Source organism: Phyllobates terribilis, unplaced genomic scaffold, assembly GCF_046119375.1.
Source record: "Phyllobates terribilis strain yellow unplaced genomic scaffold, ASM4611937v1 Scaffold_40__1_contigs__length_11209783, whole genome shotgun sequence".
In the NCBI taxonomy this organism is placed as follows: Eukaryota; Metazoa; Chordata; class Amphibia; order Anura; family Dendrobatidae; genus Phyllobates; species Phyllobates terribilis.
In genome coordinates, this window is record NW_027362800.1 from 4,413,614 (window position 1) to 4,428,361 (window position 14,748).

Genomic DNA, 14,748 nt, shown 5'->3' on the forward strand with positions numbered 1-14,748 from the left:
CAAGGATTCTGAAAAGTCCATTTGTGGAGATGGCCACCTGGACTCCCGTTAAGAAGACATGCTGTCAACCTCTAGATCCCTCACATGCCTGCACTTTTCGGCTTGCTGCTGCTGCAATCCACGCGTTTTAGATCTGCATAACTCCACCTCTTTTAGCACAGTACCCTCAACCCCCGGTTGTTCCCACCCGCCTCAACACCGTTGGAAGGGAGGAGAACCAATTAAGGCGGGGGGGGTGGAACGAGCAGCTGTCTACCCTTAGCAGGAGGGTTGCTGATTAATTACCTCTCCTGCTGCTGCTGCTGCTGGCTGTCCAGCAGCAGACTGAAGGTGGCTGCTGCTGTGCGCAGGTATATAAAGGCTCAGAGCCTATTATGACACGCGCAGCCAGCGTTCCATTGCCACATTCCGTCTACTGCAGGCGGGATACCTGGATGGCTGAATGTCACTGAGAAGCTCACAGAGACCGCCATAAGCAACAGTTTAAAAGAATGCCACAGACTAATCAACCAAACTTTTTGGGTTGGTTTCTCTTTTATAGTCTGCAGGCATTAAATGAAAGAAGTCAGTGTTCCAGCAGAGGGAGACAACGTTTCAGAAAAGGCATTGTAGCAAACCAAAAAAGAAATTTTAAGCGCAGCAGAGTAACCAGCTCACATACCTGTTAGCTCAGGTGAGTTTAAAAGGCTGCTGTTGATAACAAGGGCATTTGCTAAATAGATGGTGTGTGTTCAACAATATACTGAAAGGTCAATTATATTGTGCAGCTTATCTCACCACCTGTAGTTATTTAGGTGAAAGCTCCAAAATGCTTGCCTAATATGTCTGTTTATCCAAAAGGAAGTATAGAGGGAGAGCTAGATAGATAGCATTGCATTACATTACATTACATGGCAATGCAATGCACAGTTGCTGAAGTTGAACCAAAATGAGCTTGTCATCTGGCTTCTGCAACTTTTAACATGAAAAATCCAATGAGGAGAAGAAAAGCAAAGCCAAAGAGTCCATCCCAAAATCCGACAAACAAGCAAAATGAACAAAAAGCATTGAATTCAATTCTTTCTGATTTTAGGAACTGCATTAAAGAAGGGGTGCACCGGTCGTGGAGATACTGCAATACCAGGTCAATGCGTGGAGTGGACAGAGCAAGCTCTTTTTCCATCTCCCTGTTCTAAAAATCCATTTAATATATGGTCCCCAGATAGGGGACGTATCAGATATTAAACTGATAAGAACAGATACTACACTTGATCTTAGCCAAAAGGCCGAGAAGCGATAACCAGAATTGGTTTCCGACTACGGTGCCACCCAAGGATTCTGAAAAGTCCATTTGTGGAGATGGCCACCTGGACTCCCGTTAAGAAGACATGCTGTCAACCTCTAGATCCCTCACATGCCTGCACTTTTCGGCTTGCTGCTGCTGCAATCCACGCGTTTTAGATCTGCATAACTCCACCTCTTTTAGCACAGTACCCTCAACCCCCGGCTGTTCCCACCCGCCTCAACACCGTTGGAAGGGAGGAGAACCAATTAAGGCGGGGGGGGGGTGGAACGAGCAGCTGTCTACCCTTAGCAGGAGGGTTGCTGATTAATTACCTCTCCTGCTGCTGCTGCTGCTGGCTGTCCAGCAGCAGACTGAAGGTGGCTGCTGCTGTGCGCAGGTATATAAAGGCTCAGAGCCTATTATGACACGCGCAGCCAGCGTTCCATTGCCACATTCCGTCTACTGCAGGCGGGATACCTGGATGGCTGAATGTCACTGAGAAGCTCACAGAGACCGCCATAAGCAACAGTTTAAAAGAATGCCACAGACTAATCAACCAAACTTTTTGGGTTGGTTTCTCTTTTATAGTCTGCAGGCATTAAATGAAAGAAGTCAGTGTTCCAGCAGAGGGAGACAACGTTTCAGAAAAGGCATTGTAGCAAACCAAAAAAGAAATTTTAAGCGCAGCAGAGTAACCAGCTCACATACCTGTTAGCTCAGGTGAGTTTAAAAGGCTGCTGTTGATAACAAGGGCATTTGCTAAATAGATGGTGTGTGTGCAACAATATACTGAAAGGTCAATTATATTGTGCAGCTTATCTCACCACCTGTAGTTATTTAGGTGAAAGCTCCAAAATGCTTGCCTAATATGTCTGTTTATCCAAAAGGAAGTATAGAGGGAGAGCTAGATAGATAGCATTGCATTACATTACATTACATGGCAATGCAATGCACAGTTGCTGAAGTTGAACCAAAATGAGCTTGTCATCTGGCTTCTGCAACTTTTAACATGAAAAATCCAATGAGGAGAAGAAAAGCAAAGCCAAAGAGTCCATCCCAAAATCCGACAAACAAGCAAAATGAACAAAAAGCATTGAATTCAATTCTTTCTGATTTTAGAAACTGCATTAAAGAAGGGGTGCACCGGTCCTGGAGATACTGCAATACCAGGTCAATGCGTGGAGTGGACAGAGCAAGCTCTTTTTCCATCTCCCTGTTCTAAAAATCCATTTAATATATGGTCCCCAGATAGGGGACGTATCAGATATTAAACTGATAAGAACAGATACTACACTTGATCTTAGCCAAAAGGCCGAGAAGCGATAACCAGAATTGGTTTCCGACTACGGTGCCACCCAAGGATTCTGAAAAGTCCATTTGTGGAGATGGCCACCTGGACTCCCGTTAAGAAGACATGCTGTCAACCTCTAGATCCCTCACATGCCTGCACTTTTCGGCTTGCTGCTGCTGCAATCCACGCGTTTTAGATCTGCATAACTCCACCTCTTTTAGCACAGTACCCTCAACCCCCGGCTGTTCCCACCCGCCTCAACACCGTTGGAAGGGAGGAGAACCAATTAAGGCGGGGGGGGGGTGGAACGAGCAGCTGTCTACCCTTAGCAGGAGGGTTGCTGATTAATTACCTCTCCTGCTGCTGCTGCTGGCTGTCCAGCAGCAGACTGAAGGTGGCTGCTGCTGTGCGCAGGTATATAAAGGCTCAGAGCCTATTATGACACGCGCAGCCAGCGTTCCATTGCCACATTCCGTCTACTGCAGGCGGGATACCTGGATGGCTGAATGTCACTGAGAAGCTCACAGAGACCGCCATAAGCAACAGTTTAAAAGAATGCCACAGACTAATCAACCAAACTTTTTGGGTTGGTTTCTCTTTTATAGTCTGCAGGCATTAAATGAAAGAAGTCAGTGTTCCAGCAGAGGGAGACAACGTTTCAGAAAAGGCATTGTAGCAAACCAAAAAAGAAATTTTAAGCGCAGCAGAGTAACCAGCTCACATACCTGTTAGCTCAGGTGAGTTTAAAAGGCTGCTGTTGATAACAAGGGCATTTGCTAAATAGATGGTGTGTGTGCAACAATATACTGAAAGGTCAATTATATTGTGCAGCTTATCTCACCACCTGTAGTTATTTAGGTGAAAGCTCCAAAATGCTTGCCTAATATGTCTGTTTATCCAAAAGGAAGTATAGAGGGAGAGCTAGATAGATAGCATTGCATTACATTACATTACATGGCAATGCAATGCACAGTTGCTGAAGTTGAACCAAAATGAGCTTGTCATCTGGCTTCTGCAACTTTTAACATGAAAAATCCAATGAGGAGAAGAAAAGCAAAGCCAAAGAGTCCATCCCAAAATCCGACAAACAAGCAAAATGAACAAAAAGCATTGAATTCAATTCTTTCTGATTTTAGAAACTGCATTAAAGAAGGGGTGCACCGGTCCTGGAGATACTGCAATACCAGGTCAATGCGTGGAGTGGACAGAGCAAGCTCTTTTTCCATCTCCCTGTTCTAAAAATCCATTTAATATATGGTCCCCAGATAGGGGACGTATCAGATATTAAACTGATAAGAACAGATACTACACTTGATCTTAGCCAAAAGGCCGAGAAGCGATAACCAGAATTGGTTTCCGACTACAGTGCCACCCAAGGATTCTGAAAAGTCCATTTGTGGAGATGGCCACCTGGACTCCCGTTAAGAAGACATGCTGTCAACCTCTAGATCCCTCACATGCCTGCACTTTTCGGCTTGCTGCTGCTGCAATCCACGCGTTTTAGATCTGCATAACTCCACCTCTTTTAGCACAGTACCCTCAACCCCCGGCTGTTCCCACCCGCCTCAACACCGTTGGAAGGGAGGAGAACCAATTAAGGCGGGGGGGGGGTGGAACGAGCAGCTGTCTACACTTAGCAGGAGGGTTGCTGATTAATTACCTCTCCTGCTGCTGCTGCTGCTGGCTGTCCAGCAGCAGACTGAAGGTGGCTGCTGCTGTGCGCAGGTATATAAAGGCTCAGAGCCTATTATGACACGCGCAGCCAGCGTTCCATTGCCACATTCCGTCTACTGCAGGCGGGATACCTGGATGGCTGAATGTCACTGAGAAGCTCACAGAGACCGCCATAAGCAACAGTTTAAAAGAATGCCACAGACTAATCAACCAAACTTTTTGGGTTGGTTTCTCTTTTATAGTCTGCAGGCATTAAATGAAAGAAGTCAGTGTTCCAGCAGAGGGAGACAACGTTTCAGAAAAGGCATTGTAGCAAACCAAAAAAGAAATTTTAAGCGCAGCAGAGTAACCAGCTCACATACCTGTTAGCTCAGGTGAGTTTAAAAGGCTGCTGTTGATAACAAGGGCATTTGCTAAATAGATGGTGTGTGTGCAACAATATACTGAAAGGTCAATTATATTGTGCAGCTTATCTCACCACCTGTAGTTATTTAGGTGAAAGCTCCAAAATGCTTGCCTAATATGTCTGTTTATCCAAAAGGAAGTATAGAGGGAGAGCTAGATAGATAGCATTGCATTACATTACATTACATGGCAATGCAATGCACAGTTGCTGAAGTTGAACCAAAATGAGCTTGTCATCTGGCTTCTGCAACTTTTAACATGAAAAATCCAATGAGGAGAAGAAAAGCAAAGCCAAAGAGTCCATCCCAAAATCCGACAAACAAGCAAAATGAACAAAAAGCATTGAATTCAATTCTTTCTGATTTTAGAAACTGCATTAAAGAAGGGGTGCACCGGTCCTGGAGATACTGCAATACCAGGTCAATGCGTGGAGTGGACAGAGCAAGCTCTTTTTCCATCTCCCTGTTCTAAAAATCCATTTAATATATGGTCCCCAGATAGGGGACGTATCAGATATTAAACTGATAAGAACAGATACTACACTTGATCTTAGCCAAAAGGCCGAGAAGCGATAACCAGAATTGGTTTCCGACTACGGTGCCACCCAAGGATTCTGAAAAGTCCATTTGTGGAGATGGCCACCTGGACTCCCGTTAAGAAGACATGCTGTCAACCTCTAGATCCCTCACATGCCTGCACTTTTCGGCTTGCTGCTGCTGCAATCCACGCGTTTTAGATCTGCATAACTCCACCTCTTTTAGCACAGTACCCTCAACCCCCGGCTGTTCCCACCCGCCTCAACACCGTTGGAAGGGAGGAGAACCAATTAAGGCGGGGGGGGGGGGGGGGGTGGAACGAGCAGCTGTCTACCCTTAGCAGGAGGGTTGCTGATTAATTACCTCTCCTGCTGCTGCTGCTGCTGGCTGTCCAGCAGCAGACTGAAGGTGGCTGCTGCTGTGCGCAGGTATATAAAGGCTCAGAGCCTATTATGACACGCGCAGCCAGCGTTCCATTGCCACATTCCGTCTACTGCAGGCGGGATACCTGGATGGCTGAATGTCACTGAGAAGCTCACAGAGACCGCCATAAGCAACAGTTTAAAAGAATGCCACAGACTAATCAACCAAACTTTTTGGGTTGGTTTCTCTTTTATAGTCTGCAGGCATTAAATGAAAGAAGTCAGTGTTCCAGCAGAGGGAGACAACGTTTCAGAAAAGGCATTGTAGCAAACCAAAAAAGAAATTTTAAGCGCAGCAGAGTAACCAGCTCACATACCTGTTAGCTCAGGTGAGTTTAAAAGGCTGCTGTTGATAACAAGGGCATTTGCTAAATAGATGGTGTGTGTGCAACAATATACTGAAAGGTCAATTATATTGTGCAGCTTATCTCACCACCTGTAGTTATTTAGGTGAAAGCTCCAAAATGCTTGCCTAATATGTCTGTTTATCCAAAAGGAAGTATAGAGGGAGAGCTAGATAGATAGCATTGCATTACATTACATTACATGGCAATGCAATGCACAGTTGCTGAAGTTGAACCAAAATGAGCTTGTCATCTGGCTTCTGCAACTTTTAACATGAAAAATCCAATGAGGAGAAGAAAAGCAAAGCCAAAGAGTCCATCCCAAAATCCGACAAACAAGCAAAATGAACAAAAAGCATTGAATTCAATTCTTTCTGATTTTAGAAACTGCATTAAAGAAGGGGTGCACCGGTCCTGGAGATACTGCAATACCAGGTCAATGCGTGGAGTGGACAGAGCAAGCTCTTTTTCCATCTCCCTGTTCTAAAAATCCATTTAATATATGGTCCCCAGATAGGGGACGTATCAGATATTAAACTGATAAGAACAGATACTACACTTGATCTTAGCCAAAAGGCAGAGAAGCGATAACCAGAATTGGTTTCCGACTACGGTGCCACTCAAGGATTCTGAAAAGTCCATTTGTGGAGATGGCCACCTGGACTCCCGTTAAGAAGACATGCTGTCAACCTCTAGATCCCTCACATGCCTGCACTTTTCGGCTTGCTGCTGCTGCAATCCACGCGTTTTAGATCTGCATAACTCCACCTCTTTTAGCACAGTACCCTCAACCCCCGGCTGTTCCCACCCGCCTCAACACCGTTGGAAGGGAGGAGAACCAATTAAGGCGGGGGGGGGGGGTGGAACGAGCAGCTGTCTACCCTTAGCAGGAGGGTTGCTGATTAATTACCTCTCCTGCTGCTGCTGCTGCTGGCTGTCCAGCAGCAGACTGAAGGTGGCTGCTGCTGTGCGCAGGTATATAAAGGCTCAGAGCCTATTATGACACGCGCAGCCAGCGTTCCATTGCCACATTCCGTCTACTGCAGGCGGGATACCTGGATGGCTGAATGTCACTGAGAAGCTCACAGAGACCGCCATAAGCAACAGTTTAAAAGAATGCCACAGACTAATCAACCAAACTTTTTGGGTTGGTTTCTCTTTTATAGTCTGCAGGCATTAAATGAAAGAAGTCAGTGTTCCAGCAGAGGGAGACAACGTTTCAGAAAAGGCATTGTAGCAAACCAAAAAAGAAATTTTAAGCGCAGCAGAGTAACCAGCTCACATACCTGTTAGCTCAGGTGAGTTTAAAAGGCTGCTGTTGATAACAAGGGCATTTGCTAAATAGATGGTGTGTGTGCAACAATATACTGAAAGGTCAATTATATTGTGCAGCTTATCTCACCACCTGTAGTTATTTAGGTGAAAGCTCCAAAATGCTTGCCTAATATGTCTGTTTATCCAAAAGGAAGTATAGAGGGAGAGCTAGATAGATAGCATTGCATTACATTACATTACATGGCAATGCAATGCACAGTTGCTGAAGTTGAACCAAAATGAGCTTGTCATCTGGCTTCTGCAACTTTTAACATGAAAAATCCAATGAGGAGAAGAAAAGCAAAGCCAAAAAGTCCATCCCAAAATCCGACAAACAAGCAAAATGAACAAAAAGCATTGAATTCAATTCTTTCTGATTTTAGAAACTGCATTAAAGAAGGGGTGCACCGGTCCTGGAGATACTGCAATACCAGGTCAATGCGTGGAGTGGACAGAGTAAGCTCTTTTTCCATCTCCCTGTTCTAAAAATCCATTTAATATATGGTCCCCAGATAGGGGACGTATCAGATATTAAACTGATAAGAACAGATACTACACTTGATCTTAGCCAAAAGGCCGAGAAGCGATAACCAGAATTGGTTTCCGACTACGGTGCCACCCAAGGATTCTGAAAAGTCCATTTGTGGAGATGGCCACCTGGACTCCCGTTAAGAAGACATGCTGTCAACCTCTAGATCCCTCACATGCCTGCACTTTTCGGCTTGCTGCTGCTGCAATCCACGCGTTTTAGATCTGCATAACTCCACCTCTTTTAGCACAGTACCCTCAACCCCCGGCTGTTCCCACCCGCCTCAACACCGTTGGAAGGGAGGAGAACCAATTAAGGCGGGGGGGGGGTGGAACGAGCAGCTGTCTACCCTTAGCAGGAGGGTTGCTGATTAATTACCTCTCCTGCTGCTGCTGCTGCTGGCTGTCCAGCAGCAGACTGAAGGTGGCTGCTGCTGTGCGCAGGTATATAAAGGCTCAGAGCCTATTATGACACGCGCAGCCAGCGTTCCATTGCCACATTCCGTCTACTGCAGGCGGGATACCTGGATGGCTGAATGTCACTGAGAAGCTCACAGAGACCGCCATAAGCAACAGTTTAAAAGAATGCCACAGACTAATCAACCAAACTTTTTGGGTTGGTTTCTCTTTTATAGTCTGCAGGCATTAAATGAAAGAAGTCAGTGTTCCAGCAGAGGGAGACAACGTTTCAGAAAAGGCATTGTAGCAAACCAAAAAATAAATTTTAAGCGCAGCAGAGTAACCAGCTCACATACCTGTTAGCTCAGGTGAGTTTAAAAGGCTGCTGTTGATAACAAGGGCATTTGCTAAATAGATGGTGTGTGTGCAACAATATACTGAAAGGTCAATTATATTGTGCAGCTTATCTCACCACCTGTAGTTATTTAGGTGAAAGCTCCAAAATGCTTGCGTAATATGTCTGTTTATCCAAAAGGAAGTATAGAGGGAGAGCTAGATAGATAGCATTGCATTACATTACATTACATGGCAATGCAATGCACAGTTGCTGAAGTTGAACCAAAATGAGCTTGTCATCTGGCTTCTGCAACTTTTAACATGAAAAATCCAATGAGGAGAAGAAAAGCAAACCAAAGAGTCCATCCCAAAATCCGACAAACAAGCAAAATGAACAAAAAGCATTGAATTCAATTCTTTCTGATTTTAGAAACTGCATTAAAGAAGGGGTGCACCGGTCCTGGAGATACTGCAATACCAGGTCAATGCGTGGAGTGGACAGAGCAAGCTCTTTTTCCATCTCCCTGTTCTAAAAATCCATTTAATATATGGTCCCCAGATAGGGGACGTATCAGATATTAAACTGATAAGAACAGATACTACACTTGATCTTAGCCAAAAGGCCGAGAAGCGATAACCAGAATTGGTTTCCGACTACGGTGCCACCCAAGGATTCTGAAAAGTCCATTTGTGGAGATGGCCACCTGGACTCCCGTTAAGAAGACATGCTGTCAACCTCTAGATCCCTCACATGCCTGCACTTTTCGGCTTGCTGCTGCTGCAATCCACGCGTTTTAGATCTGCATAACTCCACCTCTTTTAGCACAGTACCCTCAACCCCCGGCTGTTCCCACCCGCCTCAACACCGTTGGAAGGGAGGAGAACCAATTAAGGCGGGGGGGGGGGTGGAACGAGCAGCTGTCTACCCTTAGCAGGAGGGTTGCTGATTAATTACCTCTCCTGCTGCTGCTGCTGCTGGCTGTCCAGCAGCAGACTGAAGGTGGCTGCTGCTGTGCGCAGGTATATAAAGGCTCAGAGCCTATTATGACACGCGCAGCCAGCGTTCCATTGCCACATTCCGTCTACTGCAGGCGGGATACCTGGATGGCTGAATGTCACTGAGAAGCTCACAGAGACCGCCATAAGCAACAGTTTAAAAGAATGCCACAGACTAATCAACCAAACTTTTTGGGTTGGTTTCTCTTTTATAGTCTGCAGGCATTAAATGAAAGAAGTCAGTGTTCCAGCAGAGGGAGACAACGTTTCAGAAAAGGCATTGTAGCAAACCAAAAAAGAAATTTTAAGCGCAGCAGAGTAACCAGCTCACATACCTGTTAGCTCAGGTGAGTTTAAAAGGCTGCTGTTGATAACAAGGGCATTTGCTAAATAGATGGTGTGTGTGCAACAATATACTGAAAGGTCAATTATATTGTGCAGCTTATCTCACCACCTGTAGTTATTTAGGTGAAAGCTCCAAAATGCTTGCCTAATATGTCTGTTTATCCAAAAGGAAGTATAGAGGGAGAGCTAGATAGATAGCATTGCATTACATTACATTACATGGCAATGCAATGCACAGTTGCTGAAGTTGAACCAAAATGAGCTTGTCATCTGGCTTCTGCAACTTTTAACATGAAAAATCCAATGAGGAGAAGAAAAGCAAAGCCAAAGAGTCCATCCCAAAATCCGACAAACAAGCAAAATGAACAAAAAGCATTGAATTCAATTCTTTCTGATTTTAGAAACTGCATTAAAGAAGGGGTGCACCGGTCCTGGAGATACTGCAATACCAAGTCAATGCGTGGAGTGGACAGAGCAAGCTCTTTTTCCATCTCCCTGTTCTAAAAATCCATTTAATATATGGTCCCCAGATAGGGGACGTATCAGATATTAAACTGATAAGAACAGATACTACACTTGATCTTAGCCAAAAGGCCGAGAAGCGATAACCAGAATTGGTTTCCGACTACGGTGCCACCCAAGGATTCTGAAAAGTCCATTTGTGGAGATGGCCACCTGGACTCCCGTTAAGAAGACATGCTGTCAACCTCTAGATCCCTCACATGCCTGCACTTTTCGGCTTGCTGCTGCTGCAATCCACGCGTTTTAGATCTGCATAACTCCACCTCTTTTAGCACAGTACCCCTCAACCCCCGGCTGTTCCCACCCGCCTCAACACCGTTGGAAGGGAGGAGAACCAATTAAGGCGGGGGGGGGGGTGGAACGAGCAGCTGTCTACCCTTAGCAGGAGGGTTGCTGATTAATTACCTCTCCTGCTGCTGCTGCTGCTGGCTGTCCAGCAGCAGACTGAAGGTGGCTGCTGCTGTGCGCAGGTATATAAAGGCTCAGAGCCTATTATGACACGCGCAGCCAGCGTTCCATTGCCACATTCCGTCTACTGCAGGCGGGATACCTGGATGGCTGAATGTCACTGAGAAGCTCACAGAGACCGCCATAAGCAACAGTTTAAAAGAATGCCACAGACTAATCAACCAAACTTTTTGGGTTGGTTTCTCTTTTATAGTCTGCAGGCATTAAATGAAAGAAGTCAGTGTTCCAGCAGAGGGAGACAACGTTTCAGAAAAGGCATTGTAGCAAACCAAAAAAGAAATTTTAAGCGCAGCAGAGTAACCAGCTCACATACCTGTTAGCTCAGGTGAGTTTAAAAGGCTGCTGTTGATAACAAGGGCATTTGCTAAATAGATGGTGTGTGTGCAACAATATACTGAAAGGTCAATTATATTGTGCAGCTTATCTCACCACCTGTAGTTATTTAGGTGAAAGCTCCAAAATGCTTGCCTAATATGTCTGTTTATCCAAAAGGAAGTATAGAGGGAGAGCTAGATAGATAGCATTGCATTACATTACATTACATGGCAATGCAATGCACAGTTGCTGAAGTTGAACCAAAATGAGCTTGTCATCTGGCTTCTGCAACTTTTAACATGAAAAATCCAATGAGGAGAAGAAAAGCAAAGCCAAAGAGTCCATCCCAAAATCCGACAAACAAGCAAAATGAACAAAAAGCATTGAATTCAATTCTTTCTGATTTTAGAAACTGCATTAAAGAAGGGGTGCACCGGTCCTGGAGATACTGCAATACCAGGTCAATGCGTGGAGTGGACAGAGCAAGCTCTTTTTCCATCTCCCTGTTCTAAAAATCCATTTAATATATGGTCCCCAGATAGGGGACGTATCAGATATTAAACTGATAAGAACAGATACTACACTTGATCTTAGCCAAAAGGCCGAGAAGCGATAACCAGAATTGGTTTCCGACTACGGTGCCACCCAAGGATTCTGAAAAGTCCATTTGTGGAGATGGCCACCTGGACTCCCGTTAAGAAGACATGCTGTCAACCTCTAGATCCCTCACATGCCTGCACTTTTCGGCTTGCTGCTGCTGCAATCCACGCGTTTTAGATCTGCATAACTCCACCTCTTTTAGCACAGTACCCTCAACCCCCGGCTGTTCCCACCCGCCTCAACACCGTTGGAAGGGAGGAGAACCAATTAAGGCGGGGGGGGGGTGGAACGAGCAGCTGTCTACCCTTAGCAGGAGGGTTGCTGATTAATTACCTCTCCTGCTGCTGCTGCTGGCTGTCCAGCAGCAGACTGAAGGTGGCTGCTGCTGTGCGCAGGTATATAAAGGCTCAGAGCCTATTATGACACGCGCAGCCAGCGTTCCATTGCCACATTCCGTCTACTGCAGGCGGGATACCTGGATGGCTGAATGTCACTGAGAAGCTCACAGAGACCGCCATAAGCAACAGTTTAAAAGAATACCACAGACTAATCAACCAAACTTTTTGGGTTGGTTTCTCTTTTATAGTCTGCAGGCATTAAATGAAAGAAGTCAGTGTTCCAGCAGAGGGAGACAACGTTTCAGAAAAGGCATTGTAGCAAACCAAAAAAGAAATTTTAAGCGCAGCAGAGTAACCAGCTCACATACCTGTTAGCTCAGGTGAGTTTAAAAGGCTGCTGTTGATAACAAGGGCATTTGCTAAATAGATGGTGTGTGTGCAACAATATACTGAAAGGTCAATTATATTGTGCAGCTTATCTCACCACCTGTAGTTATTTAGGTGAAAGCTCCAAAATGCTTGCCTAATATGTCTGTTTATCCAAAAGGAAGTATAGAGGGAGAGCTAGATAGATAGCATTGCATTACATTACATTACATGGCAATGCAATGCACAGTTGCTGAAGTTGAACCAAAATGAGCTTGTCATCTGGCTTCTGCAACTTTTAACATGAAAAATCCAATGAGGAGAAGAAAAGCAAAGCCAAAGAGTCCATCCCAAAATCCGACAAACAAGCAAAATGAACAAAAAGCATTGAATTCAATTCTTTCTGATTTTAGAAACTGCATTAAAGAAGGGGTGCACCGGTCCTGGAGATACTGCAATACCAGGTCAATGCGTGGAGTGGACAGAGCAAGCTCTTTTTCCATCTCCCTGTTCTAAAAATCCATTTAATATATGGTCCCCAGATAGGGGACGTATCAGATATTAAACTGATAAGAACAGATACTACACTTGATCTTAGCCAAAAGGCCGAGAAGCGATAACCAGAATTGGTTTCCGACTACGGTGCCACCCAAGGATTCTGAAAAGTCCATTTGTGGAGATGGCCACCTGGACTCCTGTTAAGAAGACATGCTGTCAACCTCTAGATCCCTCACATGCCTGCACTTTTCGGCTTGCTGCTGCTGCAATCCACGCGTTTTAGATCTGCATAACTCCACCTCTTTTAGCACAGTACCCTCAACCCCCGGCTGTTCCCACCCGCCTCAACACCGTTGGAAGGGAGGAGAACCAATTAAGGCGGGGGGGGGGGTGGAACGAGCAGCTGTCTACCCTTAGCAGGAGGGTTGCTGATTAATTACCTCTCCTGCTGCTGCTGCTGCTGGCTGTCCAGCAGCAGACTGAAGGTGGCTGTTGCTGTGCGCAGGTATATAAAGGCTCAGAGCCTATTATGACACGCGCAGCCAGCGTTCCATTGCCACATTCCGTCTACTGCAGGCGGGATACCTGGATGGCTGAATGTCACTGAGAAGCTCACAGAGACCGCCATAAGCAACAGTTTAAAAGAATGCCACAGACTAATCAACCAAACTTTTTGGGTTGGTTTCTCTTTTATAGTCTGCAGGCATTAAATGAAAGAAGTCAGTGTTCCAGCAGAGGGAGACAACGTTTCAGAAAAGGCATTGTAGCAAACCAAAAAAGACATTTTAAGCGCAGCAGAGTAACCAGCTCACATACCTGTTAGCTCAGGTGAGTTTAAAAGGCCGCTGTTGATAACAAGGGCATTTGCTAAATAGATGGTGTGTGTGCAACAATATACTGAAAGGTCAATTATATTGTGCAGCTTATCTCACCACCTGTAGTTATTTAGGTGAAAGCTCCAAAATGCTTGCCTAATATGTCTGTTTATCCAAAAGGAAGTATAGAGGGAGAGCTAGATAGATAGCATTGCATTACATTACATTACATGGCAATGCAATGCACAGTTGCTGAAGTTGAACCAAAATGAGCTTGTCATCTGGCTTCTGCAACTTTTAACATGAAAAATCCAATGAGGAGAAGAAAAGCAAAGCCAAAGAGTCCATCCCAAAATCCGACAAACAAGCAAAATGAACAAAAAGCATTGAATTCAATTCTTTCTGATTTTAGAAACTGCATTAAAGAAGGGGTGCACCGGTCCTGGAGATACTGCAATACCAGGTCAATGCGTGGAGTGGACAGAGCAAGCTCTTTTTCCATCTCCCTGTTCTAAAAATCCATTTAATATATGGTCCCCAGATAGGGGACGTATCAGATATTAAACTGATAAGAACAGATACTACACTTGATCTTAGCCAAAAGGCCGAGAAGCGATAACCAGAATTGGTTTCCGACTACGGTGCCACCCAAGGATTCTGAAAAGTCCATTTGTGGAGATGGCCACCTGGACTCCCGTTAAGAAGACATGCTGTCAACCTCTAGATCCCTCACATGCCTGCACTTTTCGGCTTGCTGCTGCTGCAATCCACGCGTTTTAGATCTGCATAACTCCACCTCTTTTAGCACAGTACCCTCAACCCCCGGCTGTTCCCACCCGCCTCAACACCGTTGGAAGGGAGGAGAACCAATTAAGGCGGGGGGGGGGGTGGAACGAGCAGCTGTCTACCCTTAGCAGGAGGGTTGCTGATTAATTACCTCTCCTGCTGCTGCTGCTGCTGGCTGTCCAGCAG

General features: G+C 45.3%; 11 non-coding genes across 11 annotated transcripts; all 11 read right to left on the reverse strand.

Annotated features, from left to right (window-relative positions):
• Positions 1 to 1,086: 1,086 nt before the first annotated feature.
• Positions 1,087 to 1,277, reverse strand: LOC141185006 (U2 spliceosomal RNA). The gene has a single exon (XR_012259708.1). It is a non-coding gene; the product is annotated as a U2 spliceosomal RNA (small nuclear RNA).
• A 1,120-nt stretch (positions 1,278 to 2,397) lies between these two features.
• Positions 2,398 to 2,588, reverse strand: LOC141187391 (U2 spliceosomal RNA). The gene has a single exon (XR_012261581.1). It is a non-coding gene; the product is annotated as a U2 spliceosomal RNA (small nuclear RNA).
• Positions 2,589 to 3,705: 1,117 nt separating this feature from the next.
• Positions 3,706 to 3,896, reverse strand: LOC141187392 (U2 spliceosomal RNA). Its single transcript, XR_012261582.1, has one exon. It is a non-coding gene; the product is annotated as a U2 spliceosomal RNA (small nuclear RNA).
• A 1,120-nt stretch (positions 3,897 to 5,016) lies between these two features.
• On the reverse strand, positions 5,017 to 5,207 carry LOC141187393 (U2 spliceosomal RNA). The gene has a single exon (XR_012261583.1). It is a non-coding gene; the product is annotated as a U2 spliceosomal RNA (small nuclear RNA).
• A 1,127-nt stretch (positions 5,208 to 6,334) lies between these two features.
• On the reverse strand, positions 6,335 to 6,525 carry LOC141184113 (U2 spliceosomal RNA). Its single transcript, XR_012258899.1, has one exon. It is a non-coding gene; the product is annotated as a U2 spliceosomal RNA (small nuclear RNA).
• Positions 6,526 to 7,647: 1,122 nt separating this feature from the next.
• On the reverse strand, positions 7,648 to 7,838 carry LOC141185315 (U2 spliceosomal RNA). The gene has a single exon (XR_012259989.1). It is a non-coding gene; the product is annotated as a U2 spliceosomal RNA (small nuclear RNA).
• Positions 7,839 to 8,957: 1,119 nt separating this feature from the next.
• Positions 8,958 to 9,148, reverse strand: LOC141187394 (U2 spliceosomal RNA). Its single transcript, XR_012261584.1, has one exon. It is a non-coding gene; the product is annotated as a U2 spliceosomal RNA (small nuclear RNA).
• Positions 9,149 to 10,269: 1,121 nt separating this feature from the next.
• LOC141184431 (U2 spliceosomal RNA) lies at positions 10,270 to 10,460 on the reverse strand. Its single transcript, XR_012259186.1, has one exon. It is a non-coding gene; the product is annotated as a U2 spliceosomal RNA (small nuclear RNA).
• Positions 10,461 to 11,582: 1,122 nt separating this feature from the next.
• LOC141187395 (U2 spliceosomal RNA) lies at positions 11,583 to 11,773 on the reverse strand. Its single transcript, XR_012261585.1, has one exon. It is a non-coding gene; the product is annotated as a U2 spliceosomal RNA (small nuclear RNA).
• A 1,117-nt stretch (positions 11,774 to 12,890) lies between these two features.
• Positions 12,891 to 13,081, reverse strand: LOC141187397 (U2 spliceosomal RNA). The gene has a single exon (XR_012261586.1). It is a non-coding gene; the product is annotated as a U2 spliceosomal RNA (small nuclear RNA).
• A 1,121-nt stretch (positions 13,082 to 14,202) lies between these two features.
• LOC141187398 (U2 spliceosomal RNA) lies at positions 14,203 to 14,393 on the reverse strand. The gene has a single exon (XR_012261587.1). It is a non-coding gene; the product is annotated as a U2 spliceosomal RNA (small nuclear RNA).
• Between the last annotated feature and the right edge of the window lie 355 nt (positions 14,394 to 14,748).